Here is a 12,979-nt window from a genome sequence, read left to right as displayed (position 1 = left end):
GATATTGATAAAGAAAATTCATTTATTGCTTTGACAACGATGAAAGGAAGAAATACATATAGTATAACGTTGACTGAGAAAAAAAAATTTATCGTTCCCTTATTGACAATTGTATGTTAACTTATCAACATAGTTAACTAATCAAATGCCTGGAAAACAGATGACATCTGTCTTCTTCATATAAAGAGAATTCATTATCAGTCTTCTACCTTTTTCTTCATCCTTTCGAAAGCAAAGCTCGGATATATGACCGGGAAATGCGTGCGGCCATGTCAAACCCACCAAGAATCACACTTAATCTCTGTCCAACTAGACTGTCACTTTGTTGGATTCTATCGTTTAACGGACAGCATTAAATCCAAGTGAATAAGCAGCAGCTAAAACAAGAAAACAGTGACAAGAGAGCGTTAGAAGCCATTAAATATACACAAAGCAATCCTATTGCAAATTTATTCGATAAATATATATATATATGCATGTGGCTTCTCAACCGGTTTCATATTTCATCTTTAAATTAAACACCTTTCATGCATGCTTTATTCAACCACCTCGAATCTCAATTCATTAAGGCTTTACGACTTGCTCGTAAAAATTGCATTATAAAATATATTTTTATATACAAAAAATAAATAAATAATATATCCATATACATGAACGCATAAATAATATAAAATTTAAAAAAATTTTAATACCGTTGAAAGAAAAATTTAAAATATATTATTTTACAAAAAAAAATTCATAAAACCAATCAACTATTTTTTGCTTCATTTATTATAATGAGAGCATTTATATTAATTTCTAAAATTCATGAGTTATTTAATAAAGAAAAATAATATATTTTAAACTAGTTGATTTATTTAAATAATTTTTAAAAAATAATTTCAATGAGACATTTCAATTTTATAAGAATAAAAAAATCAAATTCCATTAACTAAAAGTAGAAAAATTAAAAATTAAGTATTTTCAATAGTCGTTCTATTTAAATTTAATTGAAATTCCAATTAGAATTAATTTTTAAAAACTATAAATATACATTTCGAAATATATAAGTATATGTAATTGGAATATTTTTTCGATATTAATTTTCTGAATATAAATATATTTTGACCACCTTGAAGTAGACCATAGACTTTAAAATAATATTTTATTAATTTTTAAATATTTAAAAAGAAAAATTTATATGAAATTATATTCAAGGTAAATTAAAAAAAGAAATGTATATACTCTAACCAATTAGTTTAATAATTATGAACGTGTTTACGTTGATAAATACTTTGATAGTCTTGCCTTAAGACTAAAAAAGAGTATATATACTAAATAATGGATATTGCTGGTAGTCAACATGATAGTCTTCCTCATTCATCTCATTCTCTTCTTCATCATCATCATCACGTACCGTTAATACACCAACTTCAATATATAAATGTTTGCTCGTGCGCGGAAGCATTGAGCTTTTACTTCCAACTTATTCATGTAATTGTTCTCTGGATAAATTTCAACGTAACAAGGTTCGTTACTTGCCGACCGTTGTGCATTGGAATACCAACATTTTGAAGCATTAAAGAAGTAACTCAACGTAGTTGTTATAAAAAAGTTCATACATATAAAATTCAAATCACAAAAAAAAAAAAAAATAATACAATGAGTCAATGTGAGAAAAGATACAAGAAAAATAAATACAATTCTAGCGCAATTATAAAATTAACAATAATTGAGCAATGTTGTTGTGTTATTCACATTTGTAAATACCTGTAGATGATGATGATGATAATAATTATGATGATGTACAGTATAAATACACCTTGTAATAAAAATAAATTACAATTAATACTCAAGCTCAATTAAAATTGAAAATTAAATTGATAGAATATTATACAAAAAATAAAAAAACAATAAATATATCAACAAGTTAAAACTAGCTATTACAATTAACAACTAATAATAATTTGTATTGATAATTATTTTACTCGCTTTGTCACTCATGATTGGTTCACACTCTTAATTAATATAAACTTTTTTTTTTTTTTTTTTCATCTTTTCATATACATTTTGTATACACTTTTAAATTAACAAATAAAAAACACATTTAAATTCTCAGAATAAATTAAAATATTCACATATATTGATTATTATCATTAAATTATCAATTTATATTGACTAGTCATTTTATAAAGTTTTCAATTATTAATGAAAGCGGTATATAATTGCCTCAAAGTAATTATTTAGTTATCAGTTTTCCTTGGTCTGTCATTATTTTTTATATTTAAAAATTTTACTTTAATAATTTATTCCTCAATTATAAAGCAGTGTCGAAGTCGGTTATATGAATATCATGTGCAATTATCATCAATAAATTAGATAAACTTTGAAAGCCACCATTATTTTTATTTTTTATTATTTCTTATCATTTTGTCATGTGGATTAAAATAAATATAAATAAATAATTTTTAAAAAACATAATGACGAATAAAAAAAAGGAAAGAGATATGTATAAGTTGGCATAATTCATAGGCAATCGTATGGAGTTTTGTATCTATTTAACGAGCAGCATGACGGGTCTAATCGGTTGCTAATCGAGACTCCGGCATTTACGAGCATTCAACCAAGCAATCCTTGACAGCAATATCTACCGTAATTCTTCAAGATAACAACGATGAATAAGGAGTGATGGGGTGTGTTATGTGTGAGCTAAAACTTCATTATGAAAAAGCTAAAATAAGACAAGCAAGTGTATATAAATATAATGGACAAGTTGAAAGCAAAAAAAATATATGACTCAGAAATATTTGTATATTTTTAAGTAAGATTTTAACTGTGCATTTGTTAATTGACGTGTGTGGTAAATTTTCTGTCAAGAATGACATGGCGTAAAAGAAAACTGTCGGATGTCCATTTATGTTTATATTCAAAACTTGATGTCAGATTAATTGCTTATAATCTTACTATAAATGTTAAATTTTCATAAATTATACAATCGCTTGTCATTTAAATTTTTATTAAAAAAAATATAATTAAATTTTTTTTATCATTAAAATTTTTATAAAATTTAAAATACTATAATATAATCATATAATTATTTTTAAAATTAAATTTAATTATATATTATATTTTTTTTATAGTTATTTAACTATGAAAATAAATTTAATTAATTATTTAAAGTTTATGGTTTTTGTTAATTAGGCATATAAACAAATAAAAAAAATTTAAATTTATATAAATTATAAAATTAAAATAATTTATGTTTAGAAGAGAAAAAAAGTGTAATTAAAATATTTAATAAATTATTATTTTTTTTTTAATTATAAATAATATACAATAACAAAAATTAAAAGTATGGCATGATCGATTTGATACGTGACATTGATAAAGATTTAATAAATTGATACTCGAAATAATTTGTAATAAAAATATATTTGTCAATAAAGAAATATATAAATATTAATTCGCCAATATTAAAAATCTGTGTATTCTCACACTTGTATAAAAAACTTGATAAAATTTCAATTAAATATTAACAAGAAATTTTAAAAATAAATTCTTTTTATTCAATGCCGAAATAGCATCATTCAGTATCATGTTTCTGATCGATGAACGTGTCCATTAGTTTTGTCAGTATATATTACGATATATAAAAATTCAAAAGGATTTTAAGTCAGTGACTCGATTTACCACCGATTATACGACCAATCGTATAATCATATGTAAATTTAATGGCAACAAACTGACAGTCAACGATATCTTTAAAAAGCAAAAACACCAAAAGAAATGACAACCCTCCATATAGCAATAATATACATTTCAAAATGCCATTTGATAATATATATATATACTATAAAAAAAAAAAAAAAATACACTCACTAATTTAGTCACACATACATATACAATTTTAAATGTTCATAAATAAAATAAATAAATATAATAAAATAATAATAAATGAAATTTTAAAAAGTTGAAGATAAAAAAAAAAGAAGAAGAAAGTGCTTCTGGTCTTTGAACTGTGTGCGCGTTTAGTATATATTGATGCAATATATATACACCAACACAAATTCTTGTTTATTTTATTTAGTAATAAACAACAAACTAATAAATTGTCTTTACAGCCGATTAAATCAAGTCAGAATGGGTGTAATGCATTTTTCTCTCTTCGTTGTGTGTATTAAATTATTTTAAAATGACGAGAAGAGCAAAAAAATTAAAAATAAATGAATAAATAATAATAATATAAAAGCAAAAATAACGCGCATCTTTTAATGTTTTTTAAAAAATACACACATTTTAAAATATTTACTTTTGTAATAAAATATTGTTGACTCAAGATGTACATATTATTTTAACTGTAAGATTATGCTTTTTTAAAGACTTTATGTTTTGTTTTTTTTTATTTTTTCTGATTGTATATAGCTTGAGAATAAATTTCTATATTTTATGTCTTTTTGTTAAAAATTTAAAACGAAAAAAAAAAAAAAAATATCTATAAATATTTATAAAAAAAAAAAAAATTTTTATAGTTATAATAATTTTTGATTTAAATACATATATGAAAAATAAAAAAGCTAAAATAGAAATTTTAATTTACTTAACCGTATTTTAGATTTAAATATATGTAAAAACAAAAAATTATTTATGAATTTAAAATTATCATAATTATACTTTGGAAATTATACGAAAGTAAAAGATATATATATTAATATTAAATTAAATAAATATATTTATATAAAAATTGCATTATGTTTTTGGTAAAATCTGGAAATGCATGTATATGAACAACAGAACTCTTATCGACTTGAAACAGATGGGGGTGGCCCTAGGCAGGAAGAGACCGTGCATTTGTATATATGGCAGGCAAATTTACGTACCGTTTGTATAGCAAATGATAAACGTCCGTTGAGATAGCTTTATTTATTCGTACTATATTCACATCACATTTTATATTTATAAATATATAGATATACAACAATTCAACCCCATTCATGTACACTTTGACAATACAAAACCCCTCGTACTGTCTCATTTTCTACCTTCCGTGCTTGACACCTGTCATAACCACGTCTACACCAATAAAATAATCATGTTTCACATCGATATATATATTTTTCAATTTATATTTTCACGTATTTTTTAATCTCAATCAATAATAAATTACCCATCATTTATTGTTATAATAATTATTTTAAGTATAATCGAAATTTCAAATAATATCATCTTTTTATATAAAATTATTAAATTTATATAATAATATTATTATAACCATGATGTATATTGACAATTAATTCCCTTTTTTAAATTTATATTTTATCTTATTTTTTTTTTTTTTATTCTTCATTTAATTATTTAATGCAGGTCGTTATAATATTATCATTCACTGAAGGATATTCTAACAATCAATTTTTAATATTAAAAAAGTAATTGTCTAAAGGGGCAAAAATGATGAATATCAGTTTCTAAAATAATAATTTTAGATATTTCTTTTTTTAAATTTTTTTGATGCGTAAAGGTGGATATTAAAGTAATTGGAGAGGTATATAAAGAGGAGACAATCAGGCGGGTTCACTACTCTGATACCAGTACTTAACGATAATGATGATTATAATAAAGCGAGAAATCGTTTCGTAGAAATTTGTTCTGCACTCGGTAGCAATAAAAAAATAATTAACGTGCTATTTTATTATATATGTTTCATTCTTTCGTATATTTTTTTTTTTTAAATATAATTTTTTCTTCCCCTAATATAGGTGTATATTTTTTCCCCTGACAATATATATTTTATATTTTTCGTTTTAAGTATATATATGATGTACATACCGTGAGAGACTTTAACTGAGTTTAAAAAAAATATTAAATGACATTAAAATTACCCTTCGATGTTACTATAATTAGTACTTTTATTTTGAAACATACTTAAACGATTATAAATAAAAGGGAAAAAAAAATATGATTATTAAAATTTTAACCTGATGATAGTTGTGATAATATCGACAAAATAATTAAAAGTTATTTCTAATTATGTTTGTGTAAACGTTAACTATGTAAAAACGACATATTTAAAATTCAAAAATCATACATTTATATATTTAATTTTCTATTTAATTTAATTTTATTATATTTTTATATATGTATTGTTAAAATGTCAACATCATTAATATGCTTTTCACGTATTTTATACTCATAATAATATCTTGTCCATTTGATTGTTGTCTGATTCGAATATTATTAAGTGTTACAATAGACTTTTAAAAAATATATTTGATGTTTGTGCAAGACTCTGTTTTGTATATATAAATAAATAAATAGAAAATAAATGAATAAAACGAAAGAAAATAATAAAAATTAAATAAATTAACAAAAAATAAATGTGTGTTTGTATTAAAAAATTTTTATGCAAACATATTTATAAATAAAATTTAGAATAATTTTTCAACAAAGAGCGCACAAATTTAATTATACTCTTATTGTTAAATATATGAATGTATCATTTGGGTTGAAGATATTTAAATAAAACATTTTATGAATTAAAAATTTATGATCCCTGCTACGTTTTTCAAGTGATTCTTTTAGCAATGGGTGAATAAAAATTGTATAATAAATTTTGAGAATTAAACATGAAAAATAACTATAAATAAGATTATGATTTTTTAAATTTATCGACTATACATGCGTTTTTATCTTTTTTTTTTTTTTTGTCGGTGAAAAAAAACCCGCGACATCCGGAGGTTTATCTCATATTGATGACAGCAAAAGAGAAGACATGCGTGCATGATGATTGCGAATAATATATAGTCACTATGAGTATAGGATGTACAAAGTAGGGTCGTCGGTTGAATCATGTTCAGTAAGTGGAACCGGACGAAAGATGGAAAGCATTTCAAAAGTTTTACCAAATAAATATAATGAAACTAAAAGAATCTCATCCTTCTCTGGTTAAGATTTCCAGACATTCACATGGAATGAATGAAATAAAAAAAAAAAAAAAACTATACGAGATAGTTGTTACATCTTATGGGTAAAGTGAGTTAGGTGCCAGACATCCCGCGGGGCAGCATGACAGGAGGGATGAAATGACGACGACAACGACGACGGCGATGTGGCAAGCAAGCAAGAAAATAAAAAAGACAGAAAGATAGTAAATTCAACACTAAGTGCCAGATTACGTCACCTTGCAAGGCGATCCTGTCGTCTCGATGAAGTGTGCCTTCGGGTTTTGCTTGAACTCCCGCAGTGTTGAGTAAAATTAAAAAAAAAAAAAAACCAAAGAATAAAAAAAATAGATGCTTAAAAAAATCCGTGAGATTTTTTCTTTTTTTCATTTTATACATTATAAATTTTTTTTCTATTTTTTATTCAATTTTTTTTGTCTTTTTTTTTCATGTTATTATTTGACAATAGTGGTGGAAAAAAAAAATATGCACACCTCGCAGACATTTTACAATGATCTTGTGAAACGATCTGGTTCCAACTGTGAACATGAAACAAGCCGAGCAGTTTTTGTTTGTTATGGGTTACCAGTTGGAGGTCTTGGCTAAAATAGAACCCAAATCATCAAAGATTTATATCAACAAAGTGCAGGGTTTTTTTTTTTTTTTGTTATTTATCATTTCATCTTTTGATAATAATTTATAAATCTAATTTGTCGAAAAATATTTTCAATAGAAATACAATTAGTTAATTATTATTTTTATATTAAATAATTTACTGTTGGTATATTTTTTTAAGTAATTACTTTATGATAGAGATATTTCATCCTGCTATTTCCAGATGTTTTCTATCACCATGAAAAAAAAAAAGAAATCAGAAATTTTATATATTTATCTGACATTTCCAAGGACCTTGTTTAAAACTATTCTCCAGCTCGAAAAAACCAGATATATATATTTATATTTTCTCGTCTTTGTGGATTTATTTATTTATGATAAAAAGCCTATACTTATGTAGTCAAAAAACTCTTGACTTTAAAACACAGAAATAAACATTTGGATAATTTCAAAATAGTTGAAAAACAACAAAATATAAAATTACAAAATGATTGTATACAGTGTAACTCACAGTAATGTTTTGCATTTGTGCTCATAAAATTTATTTCTCACAAAAATAAATCGTTTTCATGATGTTAAAGAGAAAAAGGTCGTTTGCCAGATGAGTCCTCCTCATCCACAAGAAAGATGAAAAGGACAGATCGTTGAACTCAAAATATATACGTATAAAGTACATAACGTTTGTAAATTGCTACTGGCTGTGTATGTTCACTATGAGATTCATGAGGTTGAGGATTTTGTGTCGCAAGATACTCTGTACGTATAGTTATATATTTCACCCCCCAAAAAAGTTTAAAAAAAAAAAAACAGCATCTCTTTTCAAACGTTTTATACGCACACTTGGGACAAATACATTGTTCAAGTCGTTAATGTCGTCGTGGTTGACAATGAAAAAAGAAAAGTATAAAAAAAAAAAAAGTAATAATGACAAAAGTATGCTAACATATATACACATGCTCTTTTTCTCTGTACACTTGATCGCATGATTGTAGCTATTTTCCGCAACTATATATACGAATACGTTAACTTCATCCAAGTGGAAATCAAAATGTGGGCGTTTAAGCAGCTGCACTTTTTGCCAGAAAATAAAAAGAAAAAAAAAATGAATAAAATATGATTGTAAATTTTTTTTATTTTATTAAAATGTTTTAAATGTTCATTTTAATTTATGATTTTTTTTTGTGGAGCTGTATTTTATGGATTATCAGATACGATACACATATGTGTGTTGATATACGTTGGACGTTTTCTCGCGTATGCTTCACGTTATTCTGACAGGTCGTATCTACATTCCGCCCCAGCCAAGTGAATCTTTATAAGCGCTCGTGGGCGACGAGTGGCAGCCGTGACGGAGAAACCTGACACACGCCTATCTTCTTTATTCATGTGTACACCCTGAAGCCTTGTTGTATATGTATATACACTCTCAATGAGAAAAAAAAAAAAATGAAAATGAAAATAAAAAACCAAAAGATTGTGAGGAAATAAAAAATATATAGAAATTTACAAACAGTTTGAAACGACAGAGTTCGATTTCCCACAAATTTCCTGGCATGCTACCTAAAAAAAAAAAATATATAGCCAAGCACATTTATGTCTGTTGGCATGTTTACGATGTTGGATGAACGATCGCCTGTTGGACTTAGCTTATGCTCGATAGACCGCTGTGTAAAGCATCCAATAAATCTATATCGTTTAGAAATATCTATTTTCAGTTGAAAACTTGCTTTCAAGCATTCAAAAGATAATATATATTTGCAATTTATCATAAATTTTCTTTATACAAATTTTAAAATAAAAATAAAAAAAAATTATTCTTTGATATACTAAGTTGATGTTATATACAATGACCAAAAAATTATGTAAATTTTATTTGCATATAAATAAGCCAAGATACTATATTTATATGCATGTAAAAAAAAAAAGAATGAGAAACTTGAAACTAAACACAGCCACACATCAAAAACAACACGTCATTACGCTAAGTGGCTGTCAAAAGTTTGACCCTAATTGTATAGTCAGTGATGACTGACGAATGACATGACATCAACCATATGTGTACATGACTTGTATTACGATTTTCAACTAATAATATAAAACTGTCAATCATCAACAACCAATGATCAAATGTCACATGTATTATTTCTACAATAAAAAACACACAAATTGATATAAATATATAATAATACAATCTAAATTTATATATATATTTTCAAAGTATATTTTACATTTAAATTACAGCTCTTTAATATGAGCTTGCAGTTATGTTCAATTAAAAAAAAAACCATGGCATTATAAGTGATGTAGTAATCTCAGAAAAAAAAAGCATTTTAAAATGTTGACAAGAGCAACGCACGCACCAACTCAAGTGCGCGAGATTGGCAGTTTAGATTTGGCTCAACTTTTTCTTACAAGTAAAAGAATAAAAAAAAGAATATATATTCTCGTTTAAAACGTAGTTTAAAATGTAACTTAACGAGATCCTGTCTTATCACGAAGGACAAACATTTAAAGTGCACGACAGACATGTAATATAAACAGCAGCATCAACATACACTAGAATATAAAAAAAATATAAATAAAATAGTGAGATGAAAATATGTTATAGTGAGTGCAAGCATCAACTTATAAAAGAGAGAACAGATCAAAGAAGCTAAACACCGCTGGAATGAGTGACGGAAACCAGCTGGCGGAAGATGGTTCCAAGTCAACGTTGATATATACAGTCAGACATCTTCTTGACTATCATATAACCACTAGCTTCACATATATATATATATATAAACAGAAGTATAACAGACCATTTTCTCTCTTGTGCTGACACTTCAGAAATTGGTTTCACGCCCCATCGCAACTGTCATGTTGCATTAACAACAAATTTCATATATATGAATTAAACAGAGAAATATGTCTGTCATTTTTCATTATAAATTTAATGCAATACATTTAGATAATATGATAAAAATAATATACTCAAAAATTATAATAATAATTTCATTATTTATAAAAATAGTCATTTGTCAGTTTGCATATGACAATGAGCTATATTATTATTTATCTTGAATGTTTGTTGATATATATATATTTATGAATAAGTGATTATTCAAATTTAAAATAATAATATTTATTTAAAAAATTATTATTACTAGTGTACACTAGTGGTTTTATTTTTGATCGTATTTGCTGATATATTGTTTAGGATTAAAATACTCCCTTGACGTACATATCATAAAAAGTTTTTTATATAATATGAATATATATTTTTTAAACACAATGTATGTGTAAATATGTGTGAGTGCATTTTGAGCCACATGATATACATAATGCAGTAGGTATTGTATATTCATCGTGCCTTTGGTGATACACAAAAAAAAAAAAAAAAAGTTTCAACGATGCATTTCTATTGTTGTCTTACGAAATATGTCTCGAGGGTATCCTTACATATAGTGCCACCATCGTCGATATACAACCACGTATATTTTCTTAAACATATTTATGCATCTCAACTTTGGTCACATTGCACACACCATACGTGCTTCAAATACCACAACCAGTTTTAATAATTACCTGACTAATTATGACATGTGCACCAAATGAAATATAAATGTTATTTTATAAATTCTTTTTAAATGAAATATTTTTTATTTATACAAAGATTTTGCTGACGTTTTTTGAATGGATCATGACAAATCAGAAGCCGAATAGACAAGCATTTCGGTATATCTTAATTGTATATAAATTTAACAAAAAAATAAAAAAAGCTTTTTTTTTTTTTGCTTTTGAAATAGTCTTGTTGGATATATTACGCCGACAATACTCAAGTGATTAGCCAACTCCGTCGACACTAACGACTGCCAAACAAATCGTGAGCTAAGCTGGGATTACAACATTCTCATGGAATACACCCACTGGCTATATAGATGAACTCCTACACATACAATTTGTATATATTTAAACACACACATTATTATGTTTTTTATTATTTTTTTATTTTTTCTGAGTGGCACAGTTGGGTATACCAAAAAAAGAGCCGTCACTTTGGACCACGTCCACTTCATTGAACTGAGGGGATAGACCTATTATTCATTTTCCTTTTTTTTTCTTTTTTTACCAAATCGTCAACCAGCTTATGTCGCCTGTCATGATGAGGGCTTGACATACTGGTGTATCAGCGGTCTAAAGAAGATCCGCCAAACAGACATCAGCACTTTAGTTGTCCGGTGCTCATGTAAGTGTCTTTTCTGTCGGGCGCCACATGAAATTTCCTTATAGACTTATGTATTTTGTTATTCATTCATTCGATAGAAAAAAAAAAAAAAAAATCTAGTCATACATTTCATTCATATACAAGATATATTATATTTTTTTTTGATATCTATAAGGCAGGGATAAAAAAAAAAACTAACACTGATTTTGTATTGAGTCTCTAGACATGACCGGAAGTGAAAACGGAAAAATCCTGAGATTATCAAGTGAAGAGATTTCTTTTCAAGGAAAATAGAAAAAAAATAAAAACGCTTTTCCAACAAAATCCTTAGGGACATGTAGCTTTATACATACAGACCATCGGAAAGTATACATGTCCACAGTATATCTACCCCAGATGCGACTCAACTACAATAGTAAACGCTCCAGGGAACAATTCGACCAACAAATAATCTACAAATTGGATTTCACCACGTTTACTAACATTGTCATTTTTTTTTTTCTTCATACATTTAGTACAAATTTATATTTCTTAAATATTTTTTTTATTCATTGTAACAATTGATATATCAATTTATTTTTTAAGTAATAAATTTTTAAGCCTTTTTTTTTAAGCTCATTAATTTAATTGTTATTTTTGTTTGGGTTGTGCAGAGTATATTATTATAATGAAGTTGTAAATTTTATAAATTTAAAATAAAAAATAAAAACTGCATTATGATAGTTGTGATTCATTCATCGGTTATAAAAAAAAATGAATTACAGACACGGCACTGCAGGCAAGAAAGTCATTTATGTTGGCGTTAAACATGTTCAGGTTTTTTGGTGGTGCGGAAGGCCCAAAAGAAATATTTATTATATATATTTTTGAGCTCATGCTGTGGTATCATTATTTATACTGGTCACCCTCCTTTTATTTTTCTTATAAATATATATATTTACTATTATAACTGACTTTTTGAACATTATTTTTCTTTATCCACCACAGAATTGCGATACAACCAGTTAGATATGATTTTATTATATAGCTACATGTTATGGATAATTTATCGTCTCCCAAAGCTTCTTTCCACTCACGATCTACCGCAATTTGATTCATAATATGATACACGAATAGCGCTTAATCCTGAAGAAATATTTTGCAATTAAATTATTTTACAGTATAATAATATTGTCCACCATCGTTTGCTTTTTGAATAAAAAAATAAATTATAACGAAATGAGTGCTTATTTATTTTTTATAT

At 25.8% G+C, this 12,979-nt stretch overlaps 1 protein-coding gene across 2 annotated transcripts in view; it reads right to left on the bottom strand.

Annotated features, from left to right (window-relative positions):
• Positions 1-2: 2 nt before the first annotated feature.
• LOC122852397 (sister chromatid cohesion protein DCC1) overlaps positions 3-12,979 on the bottom strand; it is a 61,626-nt gene continuing 48,649 nt past the window's right edge. For both annotated transcript variants that reach the window (XM_044152173.1, XM_044152170.1), the window contains exon 12: positions 3-377. The gene's annotated coding sequence lies outside the window, so the exon portion shown is untranslated. The remainder of the gene's footprint in view (positions 378-12,979) is intronic.

Source organism: Aphidius gifuensis, linkage group LG3 (assembly GCF_014905175.1).
Source record: "Aphidius gifuensis isolate YNYX2018 linkage group LG3, ASM1490517v1, whole genome shotgun sequence".
NCBI lineage: Eukaryota > Metazoa > Arthropoda > Insecta > Hymenoptera > Braconidae > Aphidius > Aphidius gifuensis.
The sequence above is the reverse complement of the archived record's forward strand: the minus strand, read 5'-3'. Positions and strand labels throughout refer to the sequence as shown.